At 42.6% G+C, this 18,765-nt stretch overlaps 1 pseudogene; it reads right to left on the reverse strand.

Moving 5' to 3' along the window:
* Positions 1-466: 466 nt before the first annotated feature.
* LOC100833608 lies at positions 467-18,388 on the reverse strand (annotated as a pseudogene).
* Positions 18,389-18,765: the final 377 nt, after the last annotated feature.

An 18,765-nucleotide genomic window follows, 5' to 3' on the forward strand; every position in this document is an offset into this window, starting at 1 on the left:
TCATGGCTTCTTGGTGGTTCGTCTGGTTGGAGCGGAACCAGCACATCTTCCACTCCACTGGTCGCCCCCCGGCTCGGTTGCTGAGGCTATCGCCGAGGAGATCCGGCTGTGGCGCGCGGCCGGGCTACGTGGTGTCGAGGTGGTTTGATGGATAGAACAGCTTGGTTCCAGACCGTCCGCCCCCCAGAGGTGCTCGGTTTTTTCGTTTCTAGTCTAAGTCTAGTCTAGCCCTAACTCTTGTTTAGCCGTAGCTCTTGTTCGGTCCTTGTCCCCCCCCCCCCCCCCCCCCCTTAATTTGCGGTTGGCGCGTGTTATATCCCATCTCTTAAGTAATGAATCGGCACTGCCGTTTTAGTCAAAAAAAAGATTTCCTAAACCTGATTGCGCGGCGTTCATGAATGGATGGGGGCACCATTTTGCGATGGTTTGTATCAATTTATTGAAACATAAAAGCTCATCACCAATAAATACAATCCAAAGTTACACATTACATACTCCCTTTGTTCCCTAAATAAAAGATATTCTATCTCTGGCATATGTTAACTTGCTGAGTAGTCTTGCTTGTCAACCCATCCATCCATCCACATGCTGTTAACTAACTCACAGAAAATAAATGAAGTACGCTACATCTAATCTTAACTAAGCACTGGTGCCAGATCGATCCGAAAGTCAGAATTGCTCGGCGGGCTGCTGCACGGGATGGAGAGCAAGATGACAACTAAGATGATCAGCTGCACTTTAAGTAATGACAAGCACGTAAGGAATTGCTATTATTCATCACACTAGTATGTGGGCCCTCGCAAATGCGAGGGCATCATTTAATGTGCTAAAAATCTTTGAAAATAATAAATATTTGGTATCATGTATAATATTGTTTTATTGCCATTGCAATGTTATGCCATATATATGAAATATCACAAAAACATAGATAAAGTTTTAATTTGTGTACTCCCTCCTTCCAACAAAGGATGTCTCAACTTTTACTAACACTAAGTTATGTCTAGATACATCCAAATTTTGACAAACTTGAAACATCTTTTGTTGGATAGAGGAAGTACTATTATATATAGTTTTTATGCCATTTACAAAAACATCATATGTACTACTCCACTTTGTATAGGTCGCTCGAGCGTGTAATATGATACGGCTGAACAAAAGTTGAGATCTCAAGCTAGCACATAGCGTGTGTAATATTAGGTTTGTACAAAAGCTTAAAATTCATACATGGTATGTGCGCTGGAATGCAGTATTATATGTAAAATACATATACAAATATTTATCTGTTGTGGTTCGTAAATAGATGGATTCCACTATAGAAATTGCTAAACGATTTTTAGTTAGTACAACTCCAAAGATCTATCAAATGTGATATTATATTAGAATTCAAGGGTCTTACAAACCATTGGCGGGCCGATAAAAAACATATGAAACTTTGGTGCTATAACTATTCAAAATTATAGATGAGCTTTTGAATTGAGTAATAATAAAATTTCTTAGTGAAGTGGAAAGACTAAAGAATTCCTCCGCATTGATAGGTAAAAAGTGGAAGAAACATAATTTCTAGATCTTTGTTCCTCTTATTTACTTATTTCATTTCAAAATACATAACATTTTAAATTTGAACGTTTAAAAAATATAACTTATGTAACATGTAAGCAGCAGGCAGGGTGCGTGGTACTGGGAATTGTTTTTCATTGGTACCATGTATAAACTATTATTTCTATTACAATAATATCAAAATAGATATCTTAAGTCCAATTGACGACAGAAAATGGTTTACTTGCTCAATGATACAGATTCTATTGAATTCCGGTTTTCCTAAGTATAAGTTGCATGAGAAATAGTTAGAGATGTTGGCTCAATGGGGAATCTAGGTCTCGGAGGCGGCCTCAGGATGGGTGGACCATCCGTGGCTAGGAGAAGTGAGTCATGCTCATACCAAAATGCATTTTTTTTCCTCTCATACCGTTAATGACAAAGCACTTTGTGTTAGCTTGTGTACGTGTTTCATACGCAGACGTGATTGATTTTTTTTTGAAGGAAAACACGTGATTGAGTCGGTATTTGGGAAAAACCAAATAGGAAGGTGTATTGCATGTTAGTAAAAAAAATAACAATGTCTTGAAACATGAACATATTCAGCTTCCAACTTGCAAGTAGTAGTCAGATATATATGATATACACACACATTTGTTTTGGCTGTGCAAGTCTAGTGATAAAACAGAATAGAGTGCAATGGCGTGAACTTTGAAGTCATGTCTAGCTAGGACAAACCCGTTAGAAACATATTATACGTACGCTTTATCATAACTAACAAAGTACTCTAACTAACAAAAGTAATCTGACTATTAAATTTCGGTTGAAACCACCATTACGGTGAGAACTACATGAAAGCCATAGCAAAAGTTCCAAGAAAGTTCAAAATAATAGCATATGTTGGGGAAGTGATGTTCTGTATAGATTTAAAGTAAAACTTAAGTCAAAATAAATTGCATTTGACATAAGGAGGAAAAAGAAATTCAAAATGAATAAATGATTGTTCACTTTTTGGCACTATTTTGTATAATATTGTTTCTGTTAACTCCTCCCAAATTATTTTTTTGCATGTTTATAGAACATCACTTCTCCAACATATCTATCCTTCTGAGAATTTGTTTGAAACGTATACACATGGTTTTGTCAGAGTTATTTGTGCAGCTTGCACAGGAAGAGGGTGTTTTCACCTTTTTCACCTAATATTTTTGCCTCGACTAAATACTTAAAATAAGGCCATGTATGATTGCTAATTAATCACTAACCAAATGGTCTCCCTATTAGCCACTCACGTATCATATATAATACAATCATAAGTGCATAGAATGCAACAACATGAAAACAAACATTCATTCGAAAGCAGCAACTTTTAATATTTGAAATAAATCAATTTTTCTTTCGTGTACAAACGCAACATGAGCCACAGGACATAAAAAGGAAGAAAGCGAACCTCCTTTGTGTAAACATTATGCTTCTAATAGGGTGTGCTATATCGCTGGTCTTCAATGATCAGGCAGCTCCCGATCTACAAACTCTCTGGAATAACACAAGCACTTATGTTTACATATGCTTCCAGCCTTGGACATCTGATCTGTGGAAAAAAAAGGTCGTGAACCAATTTGCTATGATATAGGGAAAATAATACGTGGTCCTTAGTTTGCAGTTAACCATGATGCACAGAATTAAAATATATGTTATAGATTCTAAATTTCATATGTGCGCCCTCTTGTAGTAACATTTTATCAAGCTACAAAGTATACTCCATGTTATCTTACCTCTAACGTAGATTTAACCACCATGAAAGATACAATTATGCATCATTGTAATTACAATAATCTAGCTTCATCAGGATTAAAGAATCCGGCATGTGACTTCCTGAGTGAATCACCAATAAATTCTAATGATATCTCACCACTTCCTCTTTCAACCCAAAATTTTGCTCTTGCAAACCGGCCTGGAGAGAGAGAGGGGGGGGGAGTCATTAAAATTGTTATGCTAAAAAGTTTATTACCTTGGTAATATTGCTCTTTGGCGTGAGGTACTAATGAAGCCGGCCTGATCGATCATTCAAAAATTAATGGCTGTGGTTGTAGTTGGGCTGCAGCCTGCAAGCCTTTATATCCTAGTCAGCTGACAGCAGTCGATGGTCTTGTACCAGAGACACCGAAGGGTTAAAAGGTAGATTTCTGCCCGTATATACATAACACAATTGAGAGGTTCTTTGTACCAAGCACATCTTACACAGTCATTGATCTGATCCTGATGGCGTGTGAGGACGTTCAAGCAGCATGCAGCGGTGACGTCTTTGTCAAAGCGTGGAACTCCCCCAACAGAGTTAACACACCCTGTTACTGGTCGAAGCACCAAGGATGTAGAGCACGATAGAGTTAGCAGGTGGTGATGCATCAACGCATAGAGAACGATGGAGAAGACTACACAAGCAGGTCATGATGCAGGGAGAGGGAGAGGGCCGGTGCCATCGGATCCGAGAAGACTGCGGTGTCCACGGCTGCCGCCGGATCGCGGCATCGATCTTCAGGAGAGCGTGAGACGGGGATAGCTCGATGCAGGGAGAGGGGGCCGGCACCATCGGAGAAGACTACTGCGGTGTCCACGGCTGCCGCCGGATCGCTGCATCTTCTGGAGAGGAGAGCCGCCAGATCGCTGCATCTTCTGGAGAGCGTGACACCGGGATAGCTAGGGCTGGATGCGGCTGCATGCGCGACCGGAGCGGATCGGGCTGCAGTGGCACTTGACGCAACATGAGGAGGCATCGGACGGTTGTGATGGTTAGTTTGGTGGGTCTAGTAGTTAATCAATGGCCAGATGTTTTGCTTTTTGTGGGATTTTCTAGCCCATCTATCTTTTTTGTGGTTGCTCCGTCTTGTACTTTTAATATGTAGCTGGTCAGCGGTGCAATGACACCTCTCTAGTGCCATAAGAATCTAGCTACTCCAGTTGATATGTATATAGGAGTACATTTCATTCCAAGCCTCTGACTAGTTGAAGCAAAAAAAAAAATGATGCGAACAAGTGTAGTTGAGTTTAATTTAGTACTCCCTCCGTCCAACAAAGGATGTCTCAAGTTTGTCAAAATTTGAATGTATCTAGACATGACTTAGTGTATAGATGCATTTAAATTTAATCAAAATTAAGACATCATTTGTTGGACGGAAGGAGTACTCAGTTAGCTAGATGTAGATTGATATATTCTTTAGGACTCATTCAAGTCAAGGAATCTATACTTGCAAGGTAAGTTTGTTTATTTTAGAATGAGCTACCCGCGGCTCCATGTGGAAGAATCCTTTGTTCAAAGTCGTCTCACATGTTGATGAGGTACAGCTACGTTGAGAACTTGTTGAGAATACCAAAAAAATACTCATGTGGAAGTGTTTGCAGAAACAATTAAATCGGCTGGCAAAAAAAGGAATTCGCACGGACAGAAAAAGGATGAAGTAATCGGGATCACTCACCGTGGCTTGGCAAGTCCTTCTGTGGCCGCCGCCGGCCGCCGCGCCGCCGTGGATTGGGCGCAGCATATAATGGATCCGCCGTGGATCTGGCACACAACCGCAAACACTAATGTCTGCTATATTTGTTAAAATAAGAAAAGTGAATGGCACAGGAAAACACACACGAATTGTTACCATGTCTTTGGATATTATTACATTCTCTTTTTTCTCAGCAGCTAGTAACAATTAGTAATGCTTTAAGCAGCCAGTAACTAGGTAGCCAAAGAGGTGATTGTAATTAAAATCCAAGATTATTGTCCAGCCCTTTTTCTTTTTCTACCTGCAGCAGCATTGAATCAAAAGACATCCGTGAAGACCAGCTCCTCACATCTCCCCATGCTGATGACCATCACCTTTCCAACACTGTCACCCTTCCTCTTGCTGTCGGATGATGCTACTTCATGAGTCCTGTTGATCCCCTGAGATTTCAATCCCTGACCCGGATGGATTTGCTGAGAGGCCTAAGTAGACATAGAATAATTAATGGTGGAACCAACAGGTGGACATTAATATGAAAAAACCAAGCAGAGAGAGCAACCTAGCGAGCAAAGTAACATTTAGCTAGGACCATTTGTGAAAATGAGATTACCTTGAGATTCGGATGACCTTCTGATGAAGTTCTCCGACAGTAAATCCCTTGCCCTGGCAGCATCCTCTTCTGATATCCCGCGCACTTGCTCGCTGTAATTCACCTTGTAGTCCCTCGCCATGGGTGCCTCCTCCATGTCTATCACTATGTTATGTAACATGCAGCAGGCCTGGATTGCCTTCCACATCTCACATGGGATTTTCGGGCTCCCTCGATGCAGGCACTTCCATGTGTCTGTCAACCTTGCCAGCGCTTTCAGCGCAAAGCTTACAGCTACGGAGTGTCTCCGGTTGAACTCCACTTGTGAGTCCAATTGGTCATCCGTGTCTTTCTGCTGGTAAGGTGTTAGGAGCCAGGGGAGAAGAGGGTATCCTGCATCACCAATTACATACTCCCCAACTTCTGATCCTTCTGATGATACCTCTAGCTTGCTTCCGTTAAGCCAAGCACCGTTTTCACACTCTTTGAAGAGCTCAGAGTTGTGCAAAAGACCCAACTGGTTTGTCCTGTCTGACCATCCTTGCCAAATGTTTCTGAACCTCATATCTGGATCGACGACGGCTTGCATTAGCACACAGAAATTTCTCTCATGGTCGCAGTTTTCTGATCCAAATGGGATGTGACTTGTATGTACAACACCACAGCAGTTTGGCAGACCAAGGATCTTGTCAAATTTGGACTTGACGTTCTCCATTTCGCCAGAACCTGGCCACTTCATGTGGTGCCTTGCTCGCTCCCGCATAGCATCAACAAACCTCTCAGTTACCAGTGAGACGGTTGACTTGTTCACACCAACAGAGGATCCCACGTCATCCAGTGTCTGGCCAGCGTTCAACATTATCAGAGCGACAGCTACTCGATCTTCTAAACACAGCACCCTCCCATCAATAAAGGTGTAGTTGTTCATATCTTTCAAAGACGGCACCTTCACCAAGCTGCAGATGTAGCTGAAGGTTCTCCTTGTCATTTTGAGGACAGACTCAAACATTTGTGAGTCCTCAAAAAGATATAAGGTTCCTGCATGAAAAGAAAATATGCAAAAGTGGTTACAGAATCCAAACTTGCAAGGCTAATGTACTGGAAGGACTTTAGAAACCAAGTGTACAAAGCAACCTAGAAAGCAAAGTAAGATTTGCCCAGTAGCATGTGCTTTAATTTACCTTGAGATTGGGAGGACCTTCCGATAAAATGTTGCGACAGTAAATCCCTTACACTGACAGCATCCTCATCTGCTAATCTGCGCACTCGCTTGCTGTAATTCACCACAAGAGGCCTCACCATGGGCGCCTCCTCCATGTCTATCACTATGTTATGCAACGTGATGCACACATAGATTACCCGAGACAGCTCCTTTGGATCTTCCGGGTGCCACATCCCTCCATGCAGGCACTTCCATGTGTCTTTCAACCTTGCCAACACCTTCAGGACAAAGGTTAGAGCTGCAGAGTGTCTCCGGTTGAACTCCACTTGAGAATCCAAGAGTTCATCCATGTTTTGCTGCTTGTAAGGTGTGAGGAGCCAAGGACGAAGAGGGTATCCTGCAGCACCAATTACATATTCCTCAACTTCTTCTGACCCATTGGATGATAACTCGAGCTTGCTGCCATTTACCAAAGCACCCGCGTCACACTCCTTGAAGAACTGAGAGTCGTGCAAAAGGCTCATCTGGTTCATGGCATCTGACCCTCCCAACCAAATGTTGTTGAACCTCATATCTGGATCAACAACGACTTGCACTATAATATCGTCATTCGTCTCATTATTGCAGTTTTGTGATCCAAATATGATGTGCGTTGTACATATAATACCGCAGCAGTTTGGGAGACCGTGAATCTTGTCAAACATGGACTTGACCTTCTCTATTTCACTGGAGCCTGGCCAGTTCAAATGGTGATCTGCTTGCTCCCACGTAGCATCAATAAACCTCTCTGTTACCAGCGAGATGGTTGACTCGTTCACACCAACAGACAACGCTACGGCCTCCAGTGGCTCGCCAGAGTTGAGCATTATCAGCGCAATGGCTACTCGATCTTCTAAACACAGCACCCTCCCATCAGTAAAGGTGTAGCTGTTCATATCTTCCAAAGATTGCACCTTCACCAAGCTGCAGATGTAGCTGAAGGTTCTTCTTGTCATTTTGAGGACGGACTCAAATCTTTGTGCGTCCTTGAAAAGAGATAAGGTTCCTGTATGAGAAGAAAATGCAAAAGTGGTTACAGAATCCATAACTTGCAAGGCAATATCTATAGTCTTAACAGTATTCGAATAGACTATTCAACTTTATTTATATAAGGAAATACAATTGTTCTACTCTTAATTTGTTAACCTCAATGTAATCTAGGGGAAGAAATGAACACCAGATATTTAGAAACATGCAGGATCAGAACCCAGCCAAATAGAAAGTGGTATTCTTCTTTTAAACAAAGTAGACATTACACAACCAATATAACTAGTACTCTGTACTACATTTATTATTTTCAAAAAGGAGGGTATGTAGTACTTATTAAAACTGAAGTTGCATTTTCTAGTATTCGAGCAAGAAAAGCTAGTGATATATATGATGACATTACTATTTACTACTCCCTCTGTAACATCCCAAAATTTGAAACCCTTTCTTATGCATTACATCCATGAGCATCATGCCACATTTGCATTTTGAATCTTGTTTTGAATTCCAAAAAAAAGGGTTTTAAAAAGAGTTTCTACTATTTTAAAACCTTAGCCTTTTTGACCATTTGAGTTTTGGTTTTTAAACCAATAAGGTTTTGATCATAAAAGGGGTTTATTGCATAAATGAGCTACCCCATAATTTTTGGTATCTATTTGGAGTTGAAAAATTATTTTATTTAAATAGTTATGAAGCCCTAAACGCATTTATAGGACAAAACTATTTTTATATATTTTATTTGGAAGGATTTATAGTCCCAAAAGTTGAATCATATTATAATATGATTTTACAAAAAAATTGGAATTTATTTGAATTTATTTGGAGTTCAAAATCAAAAGTTATAAAGGAAAAACAGAAAAAGAAAAAGGGAAAGGAAAAAAAAGGAAGAAACGGACCGGCCCAGCCAACTGGACCGAACCGGCCCGACTCACCCGCGCGCCCGACCGGCCCAGCCAGACCGCAGTCCCGCCCGCGCTGCGTGCGCGCCCGAGCTGCCACTGACCCAAAGGAAAGCCGAGCCCGTCACGCGCGCGACGCCCGCGCGCCCTCCCCGACCGTGACCCCGCCGCGCCATCACTCCCGTGCTTCCCTCCTCCTTCCATGCGCGGCCCTATAAAGTCCGAAGCCTCCTCTGCTGTTCCCCTCTTCCATTTTCACTCGCCTCGCGCCCACGCTGCCAAAATTCGTCGCCGGAGAAGCTCGCCGCTGACGCCCGTTTTTGGTCACCGCTGTCGAACCGGTACGGCATCGTCCTTCCCTCCTCTTCTTTTCGTTTCCCCTCCCCCTTGCGCATCTCCTGACGCGCTCCTTTCGCCCTTTTGTGCACCGCAGCCTCCCCGACGCCGACGAGCCAAAGCTTCGCCGCCGCCGTCGCATTCCCGTCGTCCTAGGCGACGTCTCCGACGTTCCCGAGCGAAGGCGACGCGGGCCATCTTCTTCACCAAGACGAGCCGCCCCGTCCGCGCTTTTCACCAACGCCCGAAGGCCACCGAAACACCCCGCGCCGCCACCCCGAGCCGTCGCCGCCGCTCACCGGAACCCTCGCCGCCGGAGGTGAGGCCGGAACCTCCCCTGACCGTTAGATCTCGGCCAACGGCCGAGATTAGATCAACCCGATCGAAGGGGTATCCTTCGATCTAGGCCGTCTTTGTATTTTAAGTTAGATCCGATGGTCGCGATTTATTTTTAACCCCGAACCGGTACCATCCAATCACAGCATGCCACGTGTCACGGATAAAAATTAAAACTTAATTCCCGGTTTGAGTAAATGGCATTTTTACAGAAAAACCCCTGGAAATTCAAATGCTCATATCTTTTAATACGTTTGGCCAAATTTGATGTTCTACACCTTTTTGGAAAGCTCTCAGCCCGTAGAATCTTTTGGCATAATTTAATTTTAATTTTGAATAATCTAAACCCAGTCAAATTACAGAAAGGCTTTTAATGCTATTTAATTCATATCTTTTGTTTTAATAATCCTTTTTACTTGAAACCCGTGCCCAAAATTTTGGTTTATTGTCCTCTGTTCATTTGGAACAAAGAAATAAAATTTTGATTTAATTAGTGGGCTGATTCTAATAAAACTTTGTTTTAAGCTTTTAAAACCCTTTTGTAAACCTTGCTTTTAACTTGTGGTTTTAAAAATTAATTGGTTTAATCCTTTTTGACCAGAGGATTGTTTTAGTGAGTATGTGAAACTAAAACCTTTCTTGTCGAATAAAATAAACCAAATCATGTGACATGCTTGCATTGCATCGTAGCATACTTTCTTTTGTCGTGTTGTGAACTGTTTGTTTATGTATGTGTATGCTTGTTTATTATAGTTTACTCGGAAAGCGAACCGTGCGATTGTGACGAGTGTTTGAACTCTAACTGCTATCAAGGCAAGTTCACTTTGATCATAAATGCCCATTACAATTTCTTATTTTAAATACTTATGCACTAGTGTTGTGTAGTTTGTATTAAAAGGGATATTACTCGTATCTATGCTAGCTATATTTTGTCCTAGTAGAGTAGGATACCTATGCCATTACCTTTCCACCAATCACCATCGTAAGTAGTTGATTGCTATGCTATGTTAGTATACGTGGGAGGTAATCTCAATTACCATGAAACTGTTAATGTGGAGCATTTTGGAAACCAGGCAAAAACTACTTTAACGAATCATCCTGGGTGGGCGGCTTTGAGTTTTTGAGATGTTATGCGACGCCAGGTCCATTTCTATGGGTCCCTCTGAGTCGACTCCCCGTGGATTCGGGAAGGGATCGTCCATGGACGTCTCCCTGTGGATTCGGGGAGCGCTTGCGTCGCAAATGTAGAATGCCACCCGGGGTAACCAGAGATTGGACTAGTTTCCTGTCTAGTAGCTTCTAGCACAACCACATGCTAAATGGGCTCTGGCTGGATGGAGTAAGAAATATGAACCCAGATCCGAGGGATTGTAATGATGTAACTGTGTAGGTGGGAGCGCGGGTCCCTCAGGTGGTCTGGGGGATTATGTTCTGAAGATTCTTGTAATCGATGCCGTTGCTACTCTACCCTGAGGACAGCAAGGGATTAACACGTCGATTTCTTGTGGGGAATGTGTACAACCTCTCGAGAGTGTCAAACTAAGTACTTAGCCGTGTCCCCGGTTACGGACAATTTTGAGCAACTAAATTTGGGAGCTGTAAGGAAGGTCTCACTCATTCTAATTTCTTAATAAAATGAATGGTTCGAACTTGGGTTAGGAGCATCGATGTGTCTACTCGATGTCCTTAGATTAATAGAAGCATCGGTGTTTCTACCCGGTGTCCATTAGTTAACATTATTGTAACATTCAATTGTGGTAGGGTAAACTATGTTCTGCTACCACGCCAAAAAGCCTGAACCCCACCTTGCCATATACTGCATGTACATTGTTATGTCTGTTATAATTTTCAGGTGAACTTGCCAATACATTCAATGTATTGACCATATAGTGGCTACAATTAACAATGCAGTTGAATCCGACGACGAGTGAGGTTCCACCTTGCCATATACTGCATGTACATTGTTATGTCTGTTATAATTTTCAGGTGAACTTGCCAATACATTCAATGTATTGACCACGTAGTGGCTGCAATTAACAATGCAGTTGAATCCGACGACGAGTGAGGTTCGTCGTTGTTGGTTTGGGGCACGTGCTTACATTCCAACATGCTCTCTCCTTGGAGTAGTTGTGGCTCATTTGCTTCTACCTTTCCGCTGCTTAGTTTTTGAAACTCTATTTTGATATGCTGACCCAAGGGGTCATGCAAGGTTGTAAGTACTCTTAAATTCTGGATGAATGCGATGTAATAAAGTACTTTGACCTTTGTATCTCGATATTTCGTCTTGAAACTGTGTGTGCTAGTGAGTCGATCCAGGGACTAGCACTATAAGCACAGAGATCGAACCCTGTACGGGGACGGTCGCTTCAGATGGTATCAGAGTATTGTGTTGCCTGTAGGAACGTGACCCTAGCTTGGTTTAGGATAAGACCAAACCTTAGGATTAAGCATTCTTACTTCTTATCCCTACCTGACCTATATATTATTTTTACTCCTTATCCCTGCCCATCTAAATCATTGCTTTTACTTCTTACTCATGCATGTCATATTTATTAATTTATTTAACCTTTACACCAAATATCATGTCATTGGACAACTAATGCATATTTTCTTCCTTGTTTAATTTGCCATCCGACACTATAAACATGTTGTCATACTACACTCATATTATCATGCATCCTTTTTCCATTTTGCAATTCCACCCTTAATCATATCTTCAGCATTTTTTTTCCTCCACCCTACTGGCCTTATCATTTACTTTACATACATTCAACCTTTTGATCGTGTCACTGATACTCCTCTTGACTCCAATTTACCCAAATATGGATGTATTTATTCTTAAAATGCGTCTAGATACATGGAATATTTCGACAACAATTTAGGATCGGAGGGAGAACCATATTTTTAGTGTCCTACTCTATAAAAGGAAGATAGGAATATATTTAGACTCTAGCAAACACACGTATGAAATGCATAAGACAAAGAACACGGTAAATGAATAGAGCAGTCTAAAAAATTAAGACGAATGAGTTATATAATTTACCTGTACACATGAAAGAGAGGTTGATATTTGTCTCCAAGTTGTAGGGGTCTTTTGTATACAAGACATGCCATTTCCTTGGATTGTTTGGTCCACCATTTGCATATGCCTTGACATTCTGAACGTGGCTGAACTTGTCCCACTCAGGGCCAGGCTGTCCCGTGGCTATGGAAATGAGCAGCGCAAGGCTGGAGTCTAGTTGGAAATGACTTAGGTTTATACCTCGCATGTATTCTGGAAGTGTTTCCATGCCATAATCCTCCAAAACAAGCCTCTGCAGTGCACATACACCCTTCAATACCTTCAGCTTTGGGCATTCGACGATGACAAGCTTCTGCAGTTTGGGAAGATTAGTGATCCTCTCCAGGTCAGGGCTTTGATGCACTTGAAGGTCGACAACAGAAACAAGGTTCTCAAGGAAGTTGAGCTGGTGTACGTGTTGCATGTGTAACTGTTTCAAAGCCTTTCCCTGGAAAGCAAGGCCAGGAGGAAGACGTCTAAGTTTGCAATTATCAAGTAAAAGCTCCTCCAATACAGGAAAGGCTTGCACTTGCTCCTCCCACTCCCACTCTTCCCATTCTACCATTCCAAGTAATTCCATCCTGTGTAATCTCGGAAACACAACTGCCGCCTGTGAAGCACGAGGACTGAGGTGACAGCAGGGTCGCCAAAATTCAGGTCCAACACGTTTGATGGATGGAGCACGTAAGATCTGAATGAATTGCAAACATGGGAGCTGAGACAAGCCATCAGGCATTTCAGTGCAGCAAGCCAAGTCTTTCATCATTAGAATCCTCAAGCTCTTAAGACACGATGCTGATGCTGACATCATCCACCTTGGGAGCCTTTGTCCAAAATATCCTACGATTTCAAGCCTATCTAAGGTAGGGGGAGAACAAAGTTCATCAAACACCTCTTCGATTTGTCGTTGATCTTCCTCAGAGACGGCTTCTCCCGCTTTAATGAGCCCATCATCTCCCAATCTACTACTGCAGCTTAGACTTAGATAGGTAAGGTGCACCTTCTCAGCAAGCCTTACCTTTGTAGCAGAGGAGGTAGCTGCAGCTGATACATTTTCCAGTACCTTCAGTCCAAGAGCCCTGAGCAGGGAAAGGGAGCCCAACTCTTCCAAACTAGACCAATCACCATTCACTAGAGCTGGAAAACCATGTAGTGCCCTCAAATTTGTCAGAGCACAAAACCCCCTAGGTATCCAACTTATACTAGTTTCACGAAAGATAAGACACCTTAGCTTCCCTAACTTTACAATGCTACGTGGAACTTTTACAAATTGTTTGCATCCTTCCACGCTAATGTACTGCAAGAATTTCATATTTCCAATGTTATCTGGCAGACTTGATATATCAGACCTCTCTATCGACAAGTACCTCAGGTGCTTGAGTTCATCCAAAGACTTAACCAATAACGCAACATTTGTAGAATCTGTGTGGAGAGTCCGTAGGCATGGAAAATCAACCGACGAATCACGAGGCTTCGTATTTATATTGCCAACTGATATTAGTGTTCTCAGTGTCTTCTGTGCCTTAAAAGAACTCCAGTCTAACTCATGTGATTCTGATAATTCGCTTTCTAGAGACAATCGAACAAACTTTCGTGCACTAAGTTTACTAATGATACCAGTTTGTCCACTGTGAGCTGGTAGTGCCTCTTCTCTAGCCACAAACTGAGCAAATGCACGAACAACATCATGCATGGTGCAAAAGTTTTGATCAATATACTCTATCTTTGGCTGTATAAGGTTCCTCAATATCAACTCCTTATAGTACTTGCTTCCCAATTCTTCCAAATCATCTGAGATTTCGTGAAGGAATCCTTCGCTAATCCACATTCCAATAATGCAACTTTTGAGGAAAACTGCATTTTTAGGGAGTAGGGAGTAGTATAGAAAACACTGCTTGATGGAAGGAGGCAAATCTTCATAGCTTATATATATTGCATAGTTTAGCTCTTCGGGCATTTCAGATACTGACCATATAGAATCATTCACAACCATCTCCCACTCAGAGCGTTCTCTGTTCTTCTGACACAAGAGTCCACCCATTACTTTGACAGCAAGAGGCAAACCACCACATTTTGCTACAATTTGCAACCCAATGTCCTTCAACATGTCAATCTCATTCCCATCTTTTATACTTGAGACTACCTGCAAGAGATTTCAACCGATAGAGTTAACAAGAAGCAGTTTAAACCACCACATTTTGCAACAATTTGCAATCTATCCGTAAGCATATCAATCTTAGGTCCATTTGTCTTGCTTGAGATAATTACTATAAGCAAGCAGTATAAATGGATGAAGTTAATAAGGAGCGGTTTGCCTTATAAGAAAAGTGTGGTTTGTTAGTGGCAAGTATCCATTTTTTTTTATTAATACGCAAGTAAACCACCTTAGTAATAAATTCGTCAAGAATAAAGGAACTAAGAACAACTTAATTTTGTGCGAACGGACTGGCAAAGGAACTATGAACCTAGGGCATGAGGAACTACCGCCATAACATGCTCACCCAAACAGTTGCCAAGGTGCTAATTAGTGATCTATCATCTATAGTAATTAACCAGTTGTCTCGTGTAAGTTATGCAGATAGATAAATAATGCATACCTATACTTAAAAAAGAGTTATATTTGTTATATGATGACTATACAATAGTAATATTTTTCATATTTGTTTGAATGTTTCTTCACAGAAAACATTCTCATCTGTCTACCGACCCAACCAAACGCTATCTGCTTCTAAAATGTCCATCTCAAGGAATTGACCCAATGCTTTTTGGCTAGACTATTTAGGCTGTGTTTGGAATTACGGTGGATTCTCGTATCCCGTTTGGTCCACCCTATTTTTCTATTTTATTATTTTGCTAACCAACTTCTTCTTGCTTTCACGGTGGTCGGTCACCCTATATCCTTTTTATCATCCCGTCTAACACCTGCCTCACCCCGGACCATATTTATCCCATTGCACAGCTTATGACCGAGTGTATTTACCATATGACAATCTCTAGTCAAAAATATGGAGCTGGCAATTAGGGAACGAGCATGGAATTTAGACATAGACCTGTTTCTTGAGCAATGACCAGGCATCTTCATCATTCAATGTGTCAACACGGTGGTACGGCCTCAAACCTTTCATCCCACGGGCAACTCTTTCATCTCTAGTAGTGACGAGAATTCGGCTACCTTGAGCGGCAGCAGAGGCCAAGGTCGTTTCAAAAACATCGCCCCATGCTGTGTGGCTCCACACGTCATCCATAACCAGCAAAAGTTTCTTCCCTGTCAGTGCAGCGGTAAGGGCTGGCTGAAGCACAGCTAATGCATTTTCACTATGCTGGTCTCCCCCGGCAAGGGTGACGGCTGTCCTGAGGAGCTCAACCTTGTCGAAGTATTGATTGATGCTCAACCAGATTACCTTGTCAAACTTGGCATTTATGGCTTCATCGTTGAAGACTTTCTTGGCAAGGGTGGTTTTGCCGATCCCACCAACGCCTACGATGGCAACCACCATGATTTTGTTGTAGCCTTCTTTTTCGCTCAACAAGATCTTTACCAGTGCTCTTGTGTCTTCCTCCATCTTCTCTCCAACCACACCCGACCGGTCGAGCTCCCCGATGTCTCACGGCTAGGATTGCCACGATTAGAGGCATGCATGTTAATCCGGCAACGGTCCTCGTAAGACCCAAGATTGATGAAGCCAAAGGCAGCACTCCGCTCTTTGATAGAGTCAAGCCTCTTGTTGAGCCTCTTCATGCGGCTGCCGATGTCATGGGCATGGAAGGGATTTCGGATACAGAATAACAAGGGATTTAAGCACCTTGCATCTAGAGAGGATGCTCCACGCTCCATTGCCTTGAGCTGACATAGGTCAAGGATGTCCGTGGCATCATACATGGCACGCTTGAGAAGTCCCACCCACTCTTGCACACTGTTGTCGGTGATGTACCTCCTGTCAGCGTCGGCGAGGAAGTTTTTGAGGTCCTTAAGTTTGTCCCCCAACTTGTCGATCTCGACTGAGACTCCGAGCAGCAGGTGCACCTCTTCCGCCGCCATCTCTGTCAGCAGGCTTTGTAGGTAGGATGCAAAAGCATCCAGGACCATCGCCATGAATTCACTCCACTACTGGAAAGTAATATAATCAAAGTATCATCTCTGTTACTGGAATGCTAATGAGATGATCAGAAATGAGTTATAAACATGAGAAACAAGACAACACAGATTTGCAAAGCTATATGGTTCTGGCCAATTAATATTTACCTTCACGATGGTTGGATGGGATTTTAATCCGGTTCTGCTCTTGAGCAGCTCGTGCTGATCGAAGGGGAAATTAATTAAGAGCATGGACCAGGCTCCGCGTTACTGCATATGATTAAACGAGCCAATGGGAATTTTGTCATTTATTTAACTCTATCTTGTAGACATCGAACAAATCCTAAAATGCAAGTTCACATGTACAGTTAGTCGGCATCTCCAAAGAAAAATGGCCGGCATCTTTTTGTCCTCCTGCAGAATGCACAAGGGACATATCTATGTACAGGTGGCCACGATGAACACAAGACAACAGTCGGTATCAAATGGATCAAAAGATCATATACATAATACAATGATATATCAACCCTACCCTATGCCGGCCTGCCGGCATTTGATTAAATCTGATTCCAGCCGGCGGCGAGCACAAGATGATGGCAGGCCAACAAGCAGGCAGAGCAAGAAAGACAGAAAAGATTTATTTTTTTGAACAAATTGACGTGATGGAGCAATGGAATTTATTTCGGATCTGCACGCATAGTACAAAGTACAAAGGAAGTACAGAACCAAAAGTTCTTGGATTCTACTCCCTCCGTTCTTTTTCTATATACATACAACATGCCAACGGTTAAACAACTTATTAGAAACGCAAGACAGCCAATACGAACTGCTAGAAAAACAGCCGCGCTTAAAGGATGTCCTCAGCGTCGAGGAACATGTGCTAGGGTGTATGTGCGACTCGTTCAGATCATGACTTCAAAAATATTAAAAAAAATTGAAGTAGCCATGATTGGTACCAATGAATAGGAAATAGCTTCTCTATCCTAGATTTCTATGATATATGGAATTTGTGGTTTCCTTTTGTGCAAATCCAGTTATCTAAATCAGATTTCTATGCTCTGGCTAAACCTATAGATGGGAGAGGTGAAATTATAGCTTCGGAATCTCACTTAATTGAATCCCCTGCTCCAAGTATAATTTCTAGGCGTGTTCCGGATATGAACCCCTTTGCACTAAAACAGCGACGAGTATTTAGGAACGGAGGGAGTAGCAATCAAAATGGAGGGAAATCTTGCGTAGCAGCAGCAGTGAGTGTTACAAGTAAAAACTGCTTGTGTATCCTATTCTGTTGCCCTTGGCTTGGTTGTGCACTGAAAATTTATGTTTTATGCTCAAAGAAATAAGAAAATAAAGAAAGCATGGCTCAAGGTTGCCTTTTTTTTTTGTTTATGTTTGAGGGAGGCTCAAATTTACCTTTATATGCTGCAGATGCAAATTCATTTGAATAGAAAAATACATCCTTCATAACATTAGGAACTTAGGATTACACGGGCACACGAAAATGCATATGAGATCAAGCAGTCAACACTCTGAAAACTAACGCCAGGAAATCAATTTCAGAGCATGCAATTCTCTCTAGATCTCTTTTTTCCCGGTGATCGAACTTGGCAGTGCAGAACATACAGGAAACTAATGGCTGAAGGAACAACCACTCACTCTCTCTGCGTGCGTACGAGCGTAATTCGCTTCGCCGCCGCCGCCCTGCCGTGCGCATGCGGAAGCTTGGGGGAACGCGTTCCGGCCTTGGATAGTGTGGAAATGGAGGAAGCCATGGTCCTAAGATGGATGGGGAGTGGAGGCGGAGCCGGAAGCGGAGCGGAGTGGTCGCCGGAGAGGAGGAAAATGGGGGCAGAAGGCGGCGGAAGAGAAGAGCGAGAGGAAGGCGACGAGAGAGACATTTCCATTTTGGGTATGGGCCAGATGACACCATTGGAGCGTGGGCTCATTGCTTACTCATGACTTGTGTCGTTCCCAATTCCGACAAGCGGCACGGTTGAGTTGGGATGGCCCATGAACTCCTCGCAAAAAAAAAAAGATTGCCCATGAACCTGAACATGAAGCAGCAAGGTGTAGTGGGCCAAAAAGCCCAAAACCATGGGCTTATCGATTACTATGAGGCGACGACGCTGCTAGATGTCAGCATCCCACGAAACGCAGATTCCACCCGGAGCATAGCACAGCCTGCGTAAGTGAGCTGGTTTCTGATCGATTTCTGCTACTGAAACAGGCACAAAAGACCATGTTCTGAGCATGCAGA

The sequence above is a fragment of the Brachypodium distachyon genome, chromosome 4, assembly GCF_000005505.3.
Source record: "Brachypodium distachyon strain Bd21 chromosome 4, Brachypodium_distachyon_v3.0, whole genome shotgun sequence".
In the NCBI taxonomy this organism is placed as follows: Eukaryota; Viridiplantae; Streptophyta; class Magnoliopsida; order Poales; family Poaceae; genus Brachypodium; species Brachypodium distachyon.